This window comes from Calidris pugnax, unplaced genomic scaffold, assembly GCF_001431845.1.
Source record: "Calidris pugnax isolate Ruff unplaced genomic scaffold, ASM143184v1 scaffold179, whole genome shotgun sequence".
Lineage (NCBI taxonomy): Eukaryota > Metazoa > Chordata > Aves > Charadriiformes > Scolopacidae > Calidris > Calidris pugnax.
Genome location: NW_015090948.1, coordinates 1448258 through 1462667, shown reverse-complemented (window position 1 = coordinate 1462667; position 14410 = coordinate 1448258). Strand labels below are relative to the sequence as shown.

Genomic DNA, 14410 nt, shown 5'->3' with positions numbered 1-14410 from the left:
CGCCGGCAGGGCCCGCTCAGCACGCTCGGCAATCGATTAGAGGACAAGTGCCGCCGCTGCCGCCGCCGCCGCGTGCGCTCCGCGCCTCACGCGGGCGCGCGCCGCTCCCCCCCTCAGGGGGCAACCGCCGCGTCCCCGCCTCACACACACACACCCCCCCTCCATAACCCGGGCTACCCCACAAGTTCCCCCCCCCCGCCTTCTCCTCCTCCTCTCAGGAACGGCAGCCGCTGTGCCGTCGCCCCGGCGGCGGGTTGAAGTTGCCGGCGGAGTCATGATTCAGCACTTCTATTTTTAACCGCCGGGGCGGCCGCGGGCGCGCAGAGACCGCCGGTTCTCCGCGCCGCTTCCCCCCCCTCCTCCCGCCCGCCGCTTTCCTATGGGCTTTGCGCTAATTGCCGCCGCCGCCGCGGTGGGAGGCCGGGGGGGGTAGGGGGACAGCAGCCGGAGGACGGCGTCAAACCGAAGGGGAAGGGTGCGGAGCTGCCGTGCTTGTTATCTAATTGGAGATTCAAAGTACGTATGAGGTAATTTCTTTCCCTTTCTGTAAGTGTTTCGCTTAGAGAGAAAGGCTGGTTAAATTAAATGCCTTTCCGCGCTGTTCCCCCCGCCCCTTCTTCTGAGAGGTCAGTGTGGTGGGGAAAGGGGGTAAAAATAGCATTATTCTCCTGAGGCAAACCCATGCCAAGGCTGAAGTAACACCTCCCAGTGCCACAGTCCCACCTCGGGCCCTGACCCAAACCCACCCCAACCAGTTGGCACATCTACAGCAAGGCAGTGCCCTCTGTCTCCTATGCAGATGGTGAACACTCGGTGTGCTTTCTCTCAGGAGCTTTCCCTTGCCTTCAACAGGTCTTGGATCGGGTGCATTAGAACCATCCTTTTGTCTCAGAGCATCTCTTCAGGGAAGCTGAACTGCCGGGTGCCAGTGACAGGGGTAAGGCCATTATTAGGCACCAGAGTTAACAGTCCATTAAGAAGCTCTAGTTGTGTATGTCATGCGTTACATTCAAAGATATTACTAAATTTAAATTTGCAAAGTTAAGCACACAAACGCTAGGAAGCATAGGAATTCATGCTGCCCCCATCCAACAGTGCAGCCAGCAGGAATAACAGGGAGTTGTCCTTTATTTTGGCTGGTACGGAAGGGGAATAACTGGTTGGACTCGATGATCTCGAAGGTCCCTTCCAATCATGAAGATTCTGTGATTCTGATTCTGTAACACACATTTTGCCAGTGGGCTGCACTGATGAGAGTACCTTCATCACTACATACTCACACTCTCTGCGTATCAAAAGCGTGCAAAGCCTTTAGGGACTGTAAGTTTTGCTCTCAAGCAAAATCTTAACTACACCCTTAGCTCCAGCTACACACAAGAGCAGTTACTCTAGTACTGTAATTAGAGGCGGTAAAGTAAACCCCAGGTTTTATTAGCTCAGGCCACTTCACATCCAATGACATTCTGCTTTGTAGTGGCAGAGCCACCCTATCCTGAGAGAGGGAGACAAACCCCACTTTTAAAAATACATTAAATTATTCAGCCAGCCAAAGACACTGAAGTTAATAGACAGCTCTCTCTCCAGCGCTACAAATTTTAGCCAATTAGTCATTACGCCACGTCTGTGAAGTGGGTTAATTTAACTCTTCTTATTTTGCATAGGAAGGAGGCAGAAAGGTTAGGGGACTGGCCCAAGGCCACAAAGAGCACTCAGAGCTGAGCCTAGAAAGCAGACTTCTTGTTTCCCACGCCTACATTTCAACAACTAGACTTGGCTTGCCTACATCAGAAAATAGACTGGCATAGCTATAGCTGTGTAATTATACCATAACAGTTTATCCTGGAATAACTCTATTTGCGGACATTCTCCTCCAGATGGAAAGTGACTTCCCAAAAGCTGTCCAGATGAATGCATTCAACAGCACAAACTTTGGGGTTTGCCTTCTCCCCGTCCCCCATCTTCATGTGGGGAGGGGGGGGTCAAAATTCTGCAGATATGTGTCTTGGCAGCATTTTGAAGCCTTTGATGACTTTTACAGGCCATTGAAAATCAGGGAGAAATGCTAAACGTGTCATTGAAATGCTACAAGTCTTGTTGTCAAGATTTTTATGGTGCTTTTTATCAAAATGTTGAAAACTGAAAGCTTCCAGCTGGCTCTCCTTACAGGTAATAATTTAATAGCTAACAGCTTTTCTCCCAAAGCTGCTGGAACCTGCTTGAGCCACGGAAGCTGATGGGAAAAGCCAGACCCATCCTCTACAATAATTATTTCTGATTTTTTTAATCCTGCTGCTCCGTAAGCTTTCAAAACCAAACGAAGCTGTGGAAACAAGGAGGAGTCACCAAAGGAAAAGTAAGAGACGGGGAATAAAGTGAAAGGGTTTACCTTTAAAAATAGTCTTGTTAACTCCGAGGACTGCAGAGATGAGCGCATCTTCACTACAGCAACCCGCGGGTGAATCACTGGTTTCAGTACAAAACTCGGCTCGGGGGCTGCAGCAAGAGCTCCACAGTGATTTACATCAACCACTCACCTGCCCCCAGATGATATTCGGCAGAGCAGCTGTCTTGATCTTGAGGACCAAGTGATGGTTTGGACACCAGGAGACCAGCATGCACATCCAACCATGGTCAGGGGTCCTCCTCATAACTTCAGCCAAGTCATTGTTTCTCTCCGTTTCAGTTCTCCGTTTCTAAAATACAGGGAACAATGCAATGAGAGTTTTTATTTTGCCGAGCAATGCCCCCAGGAGCAATCCTCCGCTTTGCCACGGACTGCTGCCACATTATAGAGGTCACTTCAGCATATCTGTGAAAGAGCCAGCTCTGGAGCTCCTGTCAGTCCAGTTGGCAGCCTCTTTCCCCTCCATTTCCATCAGCAAGACCTTCACACACCCGTGTCAGCCCTGGGACTGTGTCCAGCCACACAAGCTCAGCTGCCCTGGGCATCACAGGCTGTGCCGACAACCACCTACTCTTGGGACCTGTGATGTCCCTCCAGGCATTTGCTCAGTCTCCATGGGCCTCAGCTCACACAGGACCCTATGTGCTGGAGATACGAGTTCCCCCGTATCACAAGGACCCTGGGAGGAGAATTTAATTCCTTCTTGCTCGTCAATAACAAACTTTGATAGGTCTCAGTGAAAGGCTCAGCCTGTTTTCATCAAAATATTTAAACTATGTGTGCAAGGGTCTCTTCCAACCTAGACGACTCTATGATTCTATGATTTAACCCATATATCTGTCTGTATGCACATGCATGTATGTGAGAATTATTATTCAAAACCGCCATCATGCTTTTATGTAAATTCTGGTTTAAATTATCGAATTCACCTTTTCTATATGCCTGTGTAAGATCAAGGTATTTTTGGGAGTTCACTCCCAAAAAGCTTGTATTAGGTATTGACATAAATAATAGCCCATCACAAGCGAAAGCTCCAGATTTATTTATAATTAGCAAATTGAAAAAGACATCTCTTAACTGTTGCCTTGGACAGCTATGAACACCACAGAGCTGCAGACCCCTGGATCAGCTTTCTTGCCTTTAGACTGAGCCCTCTTTTCTCTACCCATAGAAATGGCACTTTGAAGACAAACTGGATCAAATCCCAACATACTTTGAAGAGGACAAACGTAGACCTTTCTTTACTTAACTGTGCACTGGGCAATCTAAAAACCATATAAGCACTAATCTATTCATTATTCCATCTCCTCCTCTTTACTACAATAAAGCACTGTTTTATGCTTATATGCATCAATAAAGAGACCTATAAAGAAAATAATGAACATCCTTGAATATCTTCAGAGCATACCCTATTAATTTTAAAAGGGACACAACATACTGTACCCCTTGTATTTCACCAGGATAAAAGCCTATAGATTAATCCCTATTAAAACAGTTGGTATTTTCAGGACATGCAGATGTAATTTATGGAGAGGCACAATGCTCATAATAGCTCAAAGGCCACAGAAACTGTAGATCTGTGTCTGTTACTGTAGTTGTACAGGCATTCATTGTACAGAGAGCAGTTGAAAAGGCAGAGTATGTAATCTGAATACTAAATTTGTGAATAGTTTCTCACTTGGGCTGGTGAGGCTTTTCAAGAGCAGCGGATGCTTTGTGGGGGACTTTGTAAAACATTCTGCTAATATATCACATGGTTGCTGCATTTTCTTCTCTTATCTTTACTGTTAGGGCTTTATTCATGAAGACACAATATTTGATTCTTAAATGGGCACCAGCTCCTTCTCTGTACTCTTCACCTGAATTTGGTGTGCTCGGTGTGAGACAATTTTCACAAACAAATACTTCTGCCTTATTCTATAAAGTGGACAACTTTAGATGTATATAACCCAGAAGTATACAAGAAATAAAGATCCTTTCCCCCACTCTCGTGTATTCCAATTGCTACATCCAAGTTACGTGGAAAAGAGTATTATATTTTCCGTTTTATTATCAATAGTAAAAGTGTACAGGTTTTCTCTTTTACTATGGAGATATAAATGTATATGGAGATATCATTTATGAGGAAGGGCAATTCTAAAGTGTCCTAACAAAATTTAATTATGACACAAGTTACTAACAGAGAAGCCTTGAGCCTGGGATCATTTTTATTCTTTGCTTGTACAGCACCTAGCACAATGAGGATTTATGCATGACCTAGCTTCCCACTTAGTGCCTCAACAAAAATAAGAATTAACTCTTGCTTTGCTTATGGCTGGAAATCACAGTATCAACATAATTAAATACATCCAATATGAACAGTGAGCAACACACAGAATTTTTAAGTTCACGAAGCAGTGGACACAGAAGTGTGCTGGATTTATTTAAACTACTGGAGTTGGTGGGGGGATTCAGGCAAATAGTTGTTACTTGAGCTGAAATTCAGTAAAATTATAGGTGTCAATTATGTGGAGTATTGCAAAGTACCAGGGAACATGCAGTGACAAACAACCAGGTTAATGGCTATGTAACAGCTGAAAATTTGGTGGGAATGGAGTTCTTCCATTTCTCTATGACAGAATTAACATGAAGGTTGAATCTCAAAAGGTCAAAAGTTGCCATTTGGGTTTGAAAGGGCTTCTACAATACAGAAGACTCCTACCAAATTAACCTGCAAACATGGGAACAGGTCTTGTGACACTTACCTTCTGGGTTCAACCTGGTATACTACAGTTACATTCATGGTTCTTATCCTAAGTGAAACACAGAATAGACAAGGCCACCTTATGCATACATTCCTGAACTTGAAAAGAGCTTCGACTACAAGTCTTTAAAACTTGGGAAATAATTGAAGGATAAGGACATATTTTCTTTGAACCCAACCTACCTGTCAGTGCGCATTACAGCCTAGTGGCTCCCTGGGGGCAAGGAACCTCACCAGCCAGGGTCCATCCCACAACCACTAGCAAGAGCATAGGGCAGGCCAGAGATGACAGCCAAGTCATCACACCAAGAACCCTGATCTTCAGGCAAGTCTGCAGTTATAAGGCAGGTCTGAGGTGAAGCCAAAAAGTCAATCTGCAGGTCAGGATCAGTAAGGACCACAGGGACACAACTCTGGCCAAGTAGGAGACCAGCACTCCCCAAGCGAAAGCAAAGCCTAAATGGGCTCCTGGCCCAATGGCAGGAGTGTGGGTGGAGGCCCCAGCTGAGGCTGATCAGGGTCATTAGGGTCTGTTAGTGCCTTCAGGATCCTCACACTGCCAACCCAGCTTCAACTCTGAACTTGTACGGATAGAGTTTTCAAAGGAGGAAACAAATAGATGACTTTATCACAAAGTTAGATAGTCTCATTGATTCTGCGCGCTTTTGCTCAGCAGGAGCTGTTAGACCTCTCACTCCTCCTTCTTTGCTGGAGATTGATGCTGGGTGTGAGGGAAGTAACTAGTGTGTTTTAAGTTCGTCTCCTGCTTTACCTTGCAGGATCTCGCAGATCTCCCTGGAAGTTAAACAGGCTGTTTTCCCTGCTTCTACCTGGGTGGTTGCTTGATTTCCCTCAGAGTCCCGGGCCTTTATTCAAAACACATGAAGGATGTCCTGTTTATTCATGTCACTCCTCACTCGCCACATTTCCAAAAACAACACCACCCCTATTCAGCGTGCATCACCACAAAAAAAAGTCAGCATTTTACTGGCGTGTACTTTACCCTCCTTAGTCCTTCTCCCTATTCGTGCTGATGCTTGTAGGGAGCCGGGGAGGGGCAGAAGTATTGGGTCATTTTGACTAGTTTCTGTGGTGGTCAGGGACTAAACAGCAAAAGCATCTTTGAGGCTGACAGCAGCTGCTGTAGGTGTGGGGCTCCGTAACGTGACCTGAACCAGGGGACAGGCACTGCTGTCCCAGGCCAGGGGAGCAGGGCAGGGATTAGTCCCCTCTGGGCTGCTCCGTGCAACACGTGGGCTCAGAGTGAGCAGTTCAGTGTGAAGCACCACCTCTACGGTGAGCGCAGGGGGTGAACATCTGCCATCCAAACCAGTCTTTCGATCGTTGCAGAAATGCCGTCAGAGTCTCACGAGTAATGAAGTCAGAACGTAAAATTGCCTGAGAAAACAAAAACGCCCAGCCCTCCACCTCCAGAGGTGGCACAGCTGAGCCAAAGGCTGACACGCTGTCATCTCAGAGGCGAAGGACAGCCTAGGGACTAAGCCTAAATCCAGACTGTGGATGACTCACTTTCAGTGCCTTGCTTTGGAGGAGGAGATTCATTTCCCCCTCCGTTTACAAGGGTTGTTCTGCTTAGCACCTGGTTCAGCCTCCTGTTCCTTGGCTGCTTCTGGAGTCCACGAAAAAGAGTGGTGCGTCCAGATTGCAACTCCAAGCACTAAAATTCCAGAGGAGTGTTTCTTTCTCCGTGACTACACAAGAGGAGGCTGGAGATACCAGCTGGCTAAATTAGTTACAGTGGGTGAATACCCCCGCTCATACTTCTGTTTTTCACCTAGAAAATTAATTGTTGAGAATAAATGTTGAGAACCATAAACACCTTAGCAAGAGGGGCAGGAAGCTGGATAGAGCTGTGATGGAGCCTGTGCAAGTATGCAAGAGAGAGGCATTTAAAAAATAAGGGGTTTGCATGCCTCCTTTGTGTCTGTTAGCAAAGTGTCATCATAGAGGTTTCCTTGTGTTTGATTGTGAAAATACAGTCGCCTTAAATTAACTGGCCACATAATCAGTTTTAAAGTGGAGCCAGGTTGACTTTGATTAACCATAAGCAACAATTTAGATCGTAAAAATAAAACATTAGCATCTTTTTACGCTCCTGCCAGTGTTACGTGAAACAATGTTTGACCACAGCCTTTTAAAGCTGCATGTTAATTTTTATTGCAAAGAATCCTTCTGTCTTGCTCCAGCAGCAGAGCTGATGGAGTGCTCCACAGCCTTTTTTTAGGAGACTGATTCATTTAGTGGTAGAGGATTTCTTCATTTTTCAAAGTTTTATTTATTATTCTTATTTTACTCCAGGAAAAGAATAACATTTCTCTACATCCAGACATTACCCACACATAACTGTGCAAGCAAAGAAAACATAACTTCATTCTTGTGGTTTGAAAATGCCTCCTTTTTCCTGTTTATTTGTTTGTTTTTAAGAGGGAGGCGTTTCTATTTTTTAGTTCTCCTTTGAGGATTTAAATCAATGAAGACATCATTTGGTCTCTATATAACAGAGACAATCTTTTACTCCCGGCTACTGCCAATACACTGTCATTTTTTTCTGAGATCTGGAAGAACAAATGCTACTTTCTGTTTATTAGCAACATGAGGGATTCTTCTAATTAAGATTTTGGGTGATGGAACAATTGCTAAAGAAGATGCCATTTTATCAGATATCTTTTCTTCACTGCAGAGGCCTGAGCTTATACCACTAATATAAATAGAAATTCTCCTGCTGACTTCAGCTGAAAAGACCCCATCTAACATCTACAAAAGTAAAAAATATTCAAATGTTACAGCATTATGAATGAGGACACAAATAGAAAAACTTTCGCATGTATTATTACCATCTTTGTCTTAAAAATTCTTCTCTGAATTGCTTTTGCTGGTTTATTGCATCCATACACTGCTGAAGAATGTTCTTCTCATACCAAAACTCTCCTCATGCAAAATACTCCCAGAGTTTCTTAGGAAGCCCTATAGAAGTACCAGCTCTCAGCTTACTCACTGCATTAGAAAGGCAAATGCTATTCGTAGTGGCTTGCTGCTGGTTTGGCTTTGTTGGGATGGTTTTTTAATTCAACAAGGGTATAATTTTACATTTGCTTCTGAAGTTTGGTTAAAAATAGCTATTGAAAATGTTCCTTAAAGTCTGAAGATGTTTTCCATGGAAATTGTATCCAAAGCGGCTATAGGTCTTTAGCATTGACTTGATATTTAAATGATTTCTACAGTATATTGAGCTGTCTTAATTGGCTAACAACAAAATCATGGCCCTCCAGCTAGGTTATCCTAGATAGCTCAGGCAAGGCTTTTGCACATATGACCTTTTGAAATAAAGTGTTTCTCTTGCTGTAGATGGTGGCTTCTTCTTCTGTAAGACAGAAGAGCTCTGTTGAAAACCCTCACTTAGTTGTCATCATCCTAAAATCAGATACCAAAAGAGGAAAAACTAAGACAACGACTTCTCTAAGAATTACTACCTGTGAATGCTCTTAAAGTAGACAGAGCTATGAAAAAAACAAAATGCCAAACTGTGGGGCAGAGATCATATTTCTCCACGGGAATGTTTTTTTCCACTGCCTCCTTTAAGAGGTAGTTTCTTACTTTAGATAAGGGAAGCTCCATCAGCTGCTTCATAGAGCAAAACTGACACCCACTGGCCACCCCCAGTACTTGAAACATTCTGAGCTCTTGAGCAATCCTTGCTTCAGGGCAGAGCAGGAGAAATGAGAGGTGGATCAACCTTCCAGCTCATCTCAGCCCTTCTTCCTTACAGCGCATCACCTCAGCTTTGTCAGTGGTAGCCCCAAAACCCCACTGCCACAAAGTGGGATGATGCATAACATATCGCTCAGGGCTCCCTCTCACTCCTTAGGGAATCAGTTCTATAAACTCCTTTTACATCACCAGTGACAGGGCTCCCATCCCTTTCTGTAGAAAGATGGACCAGCTTTACTGACCATTTTCCCCCTGAAATTCAAGAAGACATTTTATTTGATCAATCTTGGGCTTGCTGTGCCCATGGTCCACCACACTTCCCTGCATCAGCTGTTTGCAAGCGGCCATCCGTGTTCTGGTTGCCTCTCAGCCAGACGTACTCAATTCTGCTCCGGCTGAGATCCTGTCTCTTCTGCGTCCCACATTTCTCTCTCATTCCTCGTCACACTGTCATTTCCAATCACTGGGGCTTTATTTTCAAGATTCCCAAAGATAATGTTTCCTACCAAGTACTGTCACCTGTGTGTGTGTGAAAAAGTGTCCCTTTCTGCCTCCCTGTCACAGCACAGGCCAGGTTTTCATTGGCATTTATACATTTATTTTTCAATTGCATTGCATGCTCATCTCTGATTTGCTATCCACTTAGGCACTTCCAACATGATTGCCTTGTAAGTAGCTCCTTCCTACCTGATATCTTTGTTTTAGATTATATTTATCTCCTCATGGAGAACTTCAGTCTTCCCCGAGATTCAATCTAATTCTCTTTTTTTCCTCCACGTCATATATCATTATGTGCTACTCTCTGGTTTTATTCCTTGCTCCGGTCCAGTCCTTGAAACTGTTCTCCACTCTCTTATATGTTACTGATCTCATATAGTACATTATATTCTACATGGAACATGCCACTTTGTTGAAGGGTACATTATTATATTTTATGTAACCAGCGTGCCCTTTTATGCCTGCCCGATCAGTTTGAACTGTAGCTATTTTAAACATGGTGGTAGTACATTATTCAAAATATAAAGCGTGGTATTGCTAAAGCACTGTCCTGTTTCTTATCACAGTTTCCAGGCAGGGTAGAGTAACTTCTGTTGTTAAACAGGGAAGAATGTCTTTTAACACGGAGCATCATCACCCGTGCCCGCTCTCCCTGCCTGTGCCACTGCCTGAGGTGCCTCAGCCTCAAGGGAAAAAGGGAACCAGGGTAAACTTTGCTCTCCCTTTCTGAACACTCATACATTCAGTTCATCTCACGAGGGTTTTCAAGAATTGGCAAGGCACTCTAATATTTTAAATATTTATTTTTTTTGAGACTCCCAACAGAAATACTCTGACTTCATTTTAAAGTTCCCCTTTTAGCTTTTAACTTCATCAGGTGAGCAAAGCATCACCTTGCATTGCTTTAGAGGAATTTGGTGAAGTTGCAAAATTATATGATGATGTTTAATAGCTGGTTAATTGATAAGTTGAAGGCAACGCGTGATAGTAGCCTCTCTAAGATGAATAGAGGCCACAGTGTTTCCCTAACGCTATTTATATCCACTTCAGCCTCAACAAATTCCTCTCATCCATGGCCTGAGTTCAGGACAGGCTGTGCCCCTGGCTGGGTCATCACACACACCTCTGTCAGTGCCATCAGGGGGAACTGGCCAAAGATTTTAGGGCCACTCATTGCCACATACCCAGCATCAATATTACAAGGGAGGAAGATCCCACCTCGACTGCCCAAGTCCAGGGTCCAACTTCTTTGACTTAGCCTGGTTGTTAGTCCAGACCCGGCTCTGAAGCGTTAGCCTTTCACAGGGATCCATGAGGGACAAGTTGTGGATCTGGGTTAACAAGACAAACCTACTTGGCCCACGGCTATATTGTGTTATTTGTGTGCATGCAAAGATGCCCTGTCTGCCCAAGTGTTTGGGAGCAGTGGGGAAGGTCCTGTCTGAACACAGACATACCGGGAAGGGTCAACGGCTTCAGCAGTTACTGTGGAAAGTGCAAACTGTGAACCTGAAGTACAGATATTCTTTATTGCGTCTCGCTTTAGTTTCTAGTCTTGCCTGAATTGCAGTCTCTCCCAAACTAAAACGCGCATCCTCATGGCCAGAGGATGAGGTGGTTACTTGGAGAATACGGAGACCATTCATCCCCATATGTCACCATTTCCCAGAGGTGGTAGCTGCTGGTAGGACAGAGGGGACACCCTGCTACCTCACTGCAGGGGACTGGGCTCCCTGAGCCCCCTCTGCAGAGAGGAGGGGGTCACACTCAATGCTGGATTGAAGCAGCAGATACCTCTCCCTGGCTTTCCTTCTGCAGTGATAACATTATTAAAATAATACTAAGCTGCCATACACATGGCTGACGGCTACACATCATTTATTGATTTTTCTTGTTTAAAGCTTAGCCATGATTTCAGGCATGCAAAAATCTGTTACATCGGAATGATTTGTCAGTAAATTGCTTTTTATGTTAAAAAGAGAGGGAAAAAAAGATGTTCAATGAAGAGTTCTGGGATTTCAGGCTATGCCTGAGGTGTTGGTGGGGTTGAGAGAATAGGGGTAAGTCCCTAGCTCGATTCATGCCCACACAAATGATATGCTTTCTCTGCTGGCTTCTGTTTGAATATTCTTTATTCATACCAGATATGTCTCTATATAGTGGGATTCCTGGGGGAGAAAGTTGATTATATAGACAAACCTTACATTGTTTAGGTTTCAAATTTCATTTTTCAAAGCAATTTTTTAAAGAAGGACCTACCCCATTGCCCTCCTGAGTATTTGCTTATTCAGGATCTCCAAAGAGGGATAATTTGCTCCAGCTCTCAGCGTTGGGGGCACAGGAAGAGGTTGTATGTTTGCAGAGGCACAGGACCCATTTTGCTTATCTTCTGTGGATATGTTTGAACACAGAGTCCCTGCACTCTCCCATGCCATCGGGTCATTGTTCTGAAAGCCCAGCCCTGTTTGGAGGCGAGTTATATTGGGGTGTCTCTGTTTTGCAAATTCCCAAGCCCGTATTAAGGCTATGGTGTTGATGTACAATCCTGAGCTTATTGATGCTTGACTTTTTAAAACTAGACATCACACCCGCTCTACTGCATCCTATTGAGACCTTTTCACTGTGCCATAAACTGTGAGGTTAGTATCTTACTACCCATGTTTCCATCTTCTCATATTAATACTAAGCGATATATCTTGCTTTAGCAGGGGAGTTGGACTAGATGATCTCTATGGTCCCTTCCAACTCTAAAAATTCAGTGAAATTCAGTGAAATCTACAGCAATGGAAACAGTAGTCTTTCCTACATAGTAACAAATGATTTGAGGGCGCTTCTGAAATACATACAGGAGCCCTTTGCAAACTGACACTGACACCTTTGAACGTTTGGATGCTGAGAAATCCCTCTTGAGGGCGCTTCTGAAATACATACAGGAGCCCTTTGCAAACTGACACTGACACTTTTGAAGGTTTGGATGCTGAGTAATCCCTCAGAGAGAGAGACAAACTGGACACCCTTCAAAGTCATCTATGAATATATATGACTGGATCATACACAGTTGGAAATGATACCCAGCAAGTTTGTGCTGCTGGGTAAAGATGAATCACATACCCTATATGTTACTGTATGTTTATATATCACAGAATCACAGAATGGCAGGGGTTGGAAGGGACTTCAAGAGATCATCTAGGACTCATAGGTCTTTCTCCTCAGAGGTGCCCTCCAGCAGGTCAGCCCCCAGCCTGTACTGGGGTATGTGGTTATTCCTCCTTAGGTGCAGGACCCTAGACTTGCCTTTGTTGAAGTTCATTAGGTTCCTCTCTGCCCAACTTTCTAGCCTGTCCAGGTTTCACTATATGGCAGCACAGCCTTCTGGTATGTCAGCCACTCTTCCCAGCTTTGTGTCATCAGCAAACGTGCTGAGGGCACCCTCCATCCCTTCATCCAGGTCACTGATGAATGTGTTGAGCAAGACCAGACCCAGTACTAATTCCTGGGGAACACCACTAGTTATGTCCAGTCTAGACATAAAATCCAGATACTTTCTATAAGCAATGAGAATTCAGGGAGGAAATCCAAAGAGCCAGTTTTAACAGTGTTTTAAATGCAACTTGTTTATAGACTCACCACCAGTATTTGCATGATTTTACCAGCTATGTTTCTGTTGTGAGACAACTGCTTGTTTTTCACTTTGATAACCAAGAACTGCAGATGTGTTTCCCCCCCCATCCCCGGTCTTTCAGCCTTCTTTTCAGCTGCATCAAACATGTAGACTTTTTCCTTTCAATTTTCAGGTTTAGATCACAATCCAACAAAGCATTTAAACCAATATCTTCGTTTGAAATTAGCCCTTTTTTTTTTTTTTTTTTTGTCATCAGGAGGTTGAATTAGATGAGCTCCAGACGTATCCCTTCCAACCTAAATTATCCTCCCACACACACATTAATAGTAACAGTACTTAATATTTTCTGTAAGACTCTGCCATGGCCATCACAGAACAAAAAGGCTCAAGCGTGTTATAATCCACATTTGCAAGAAGCAAATACAGTGAAAGAAGGGGCAACATCAGGAGCAGAAAAAGAGTCAGTTTCCGATGGTCTAATAATTTTTTGCAGTATCATGGATATCAGGGAGAGTTTTCAAGGGAAATCGTGTACGCATCCCATTTTTTTTGCCCTTCACACATATTTAAAATCCATAGACAATCTCCAGTCTTTCAATGACTCTTTTGTTTTGGGGTTTTTTTAATTATTATTTTTAAAGGTATTTGAAAAATAAATACACTGATCAAAGGGTTTTCTGGAATTGTAGCTTGCTTTCTACCTTTTCATAAATAATGGAAATACACAGCCGAGGCGTAGTAAGCATGTGGCTGTACTATTTATTGTTTTCCTCTAGGGAGCCATTTATCTTACAACTACTGCAGTTTACTTTCCGAAACGTGTCTGATTGTAACACTTGCAAACGCGCATTTTGAAAGTTGGCTCTGATAATTTATGCACTCACACTTCCAGATCACACGTTATCTTTAAAGCTTCCCTTCTCACAATGATGTTCCGCATTTTCACTAAAACAAAGGGGGAAGAAAAAGGGAAACCTATGTAGATGAAGAATAAAATTTCCATCACATTGCTTTCAATATCACATTAGTCCTTTTGGGCCACAACCTACACCGTGCATACTAAAAAAAAATAGGGGAAGCTAGAATTTAGTAGAAATTACTATAAAATTGTCAGTATCATTAGTTCAGAATAGGAGAAATAGGGGGAAAAAATGCTATGCAAGTTTATTTTAACTGAATACTTGTCCCCTACAATTTACCTCACCAGCTATAAGAATGTGCAATTTGGTGGAATGCTTTCCATCAAAAACACAAACTGTTGGGTTTTTTCCTCCATTTTCATTTCTGCCAGTAAAACTTGAAAAATATCCACCCTAAAGTTAACATTTTCTACTTTTGGAAACATATTTCTGCATTTGTTGTCTTCAGGTTTCTCAAGAAAAAAAACAGCCCAGTGAACAGAAATTATTTAATT

At 43.6% G+C, this 14410-nt stretch overlaps 1 long non-coding RNA gene across 2 annotated transcripts; it reads left to right on the top strand.

Annotated features, from left to right (window-relative positions):
* Positions 1 to 140: 140 nt before the first annotated feature.
* LOC106893747 lies at positions 141 to 4389 on the top strand. 2 transcript variants are annotated; one of them, XR_001413159.1, is made up of 3 exons: positions 141 to 516; positions 853 to 937; positions 2302 to 4389. It is a non-coding gene; the product is annotated as an uncharacterized LOC106893747 (long non-coding RNA). The 2 variants fall into 2 exon arrangements; XR_001413160.1 differs by having other exon boundaries at positions 141 to 527.
* Positions 4390 to 14410: the final 10021 nt, after the last annotated feature.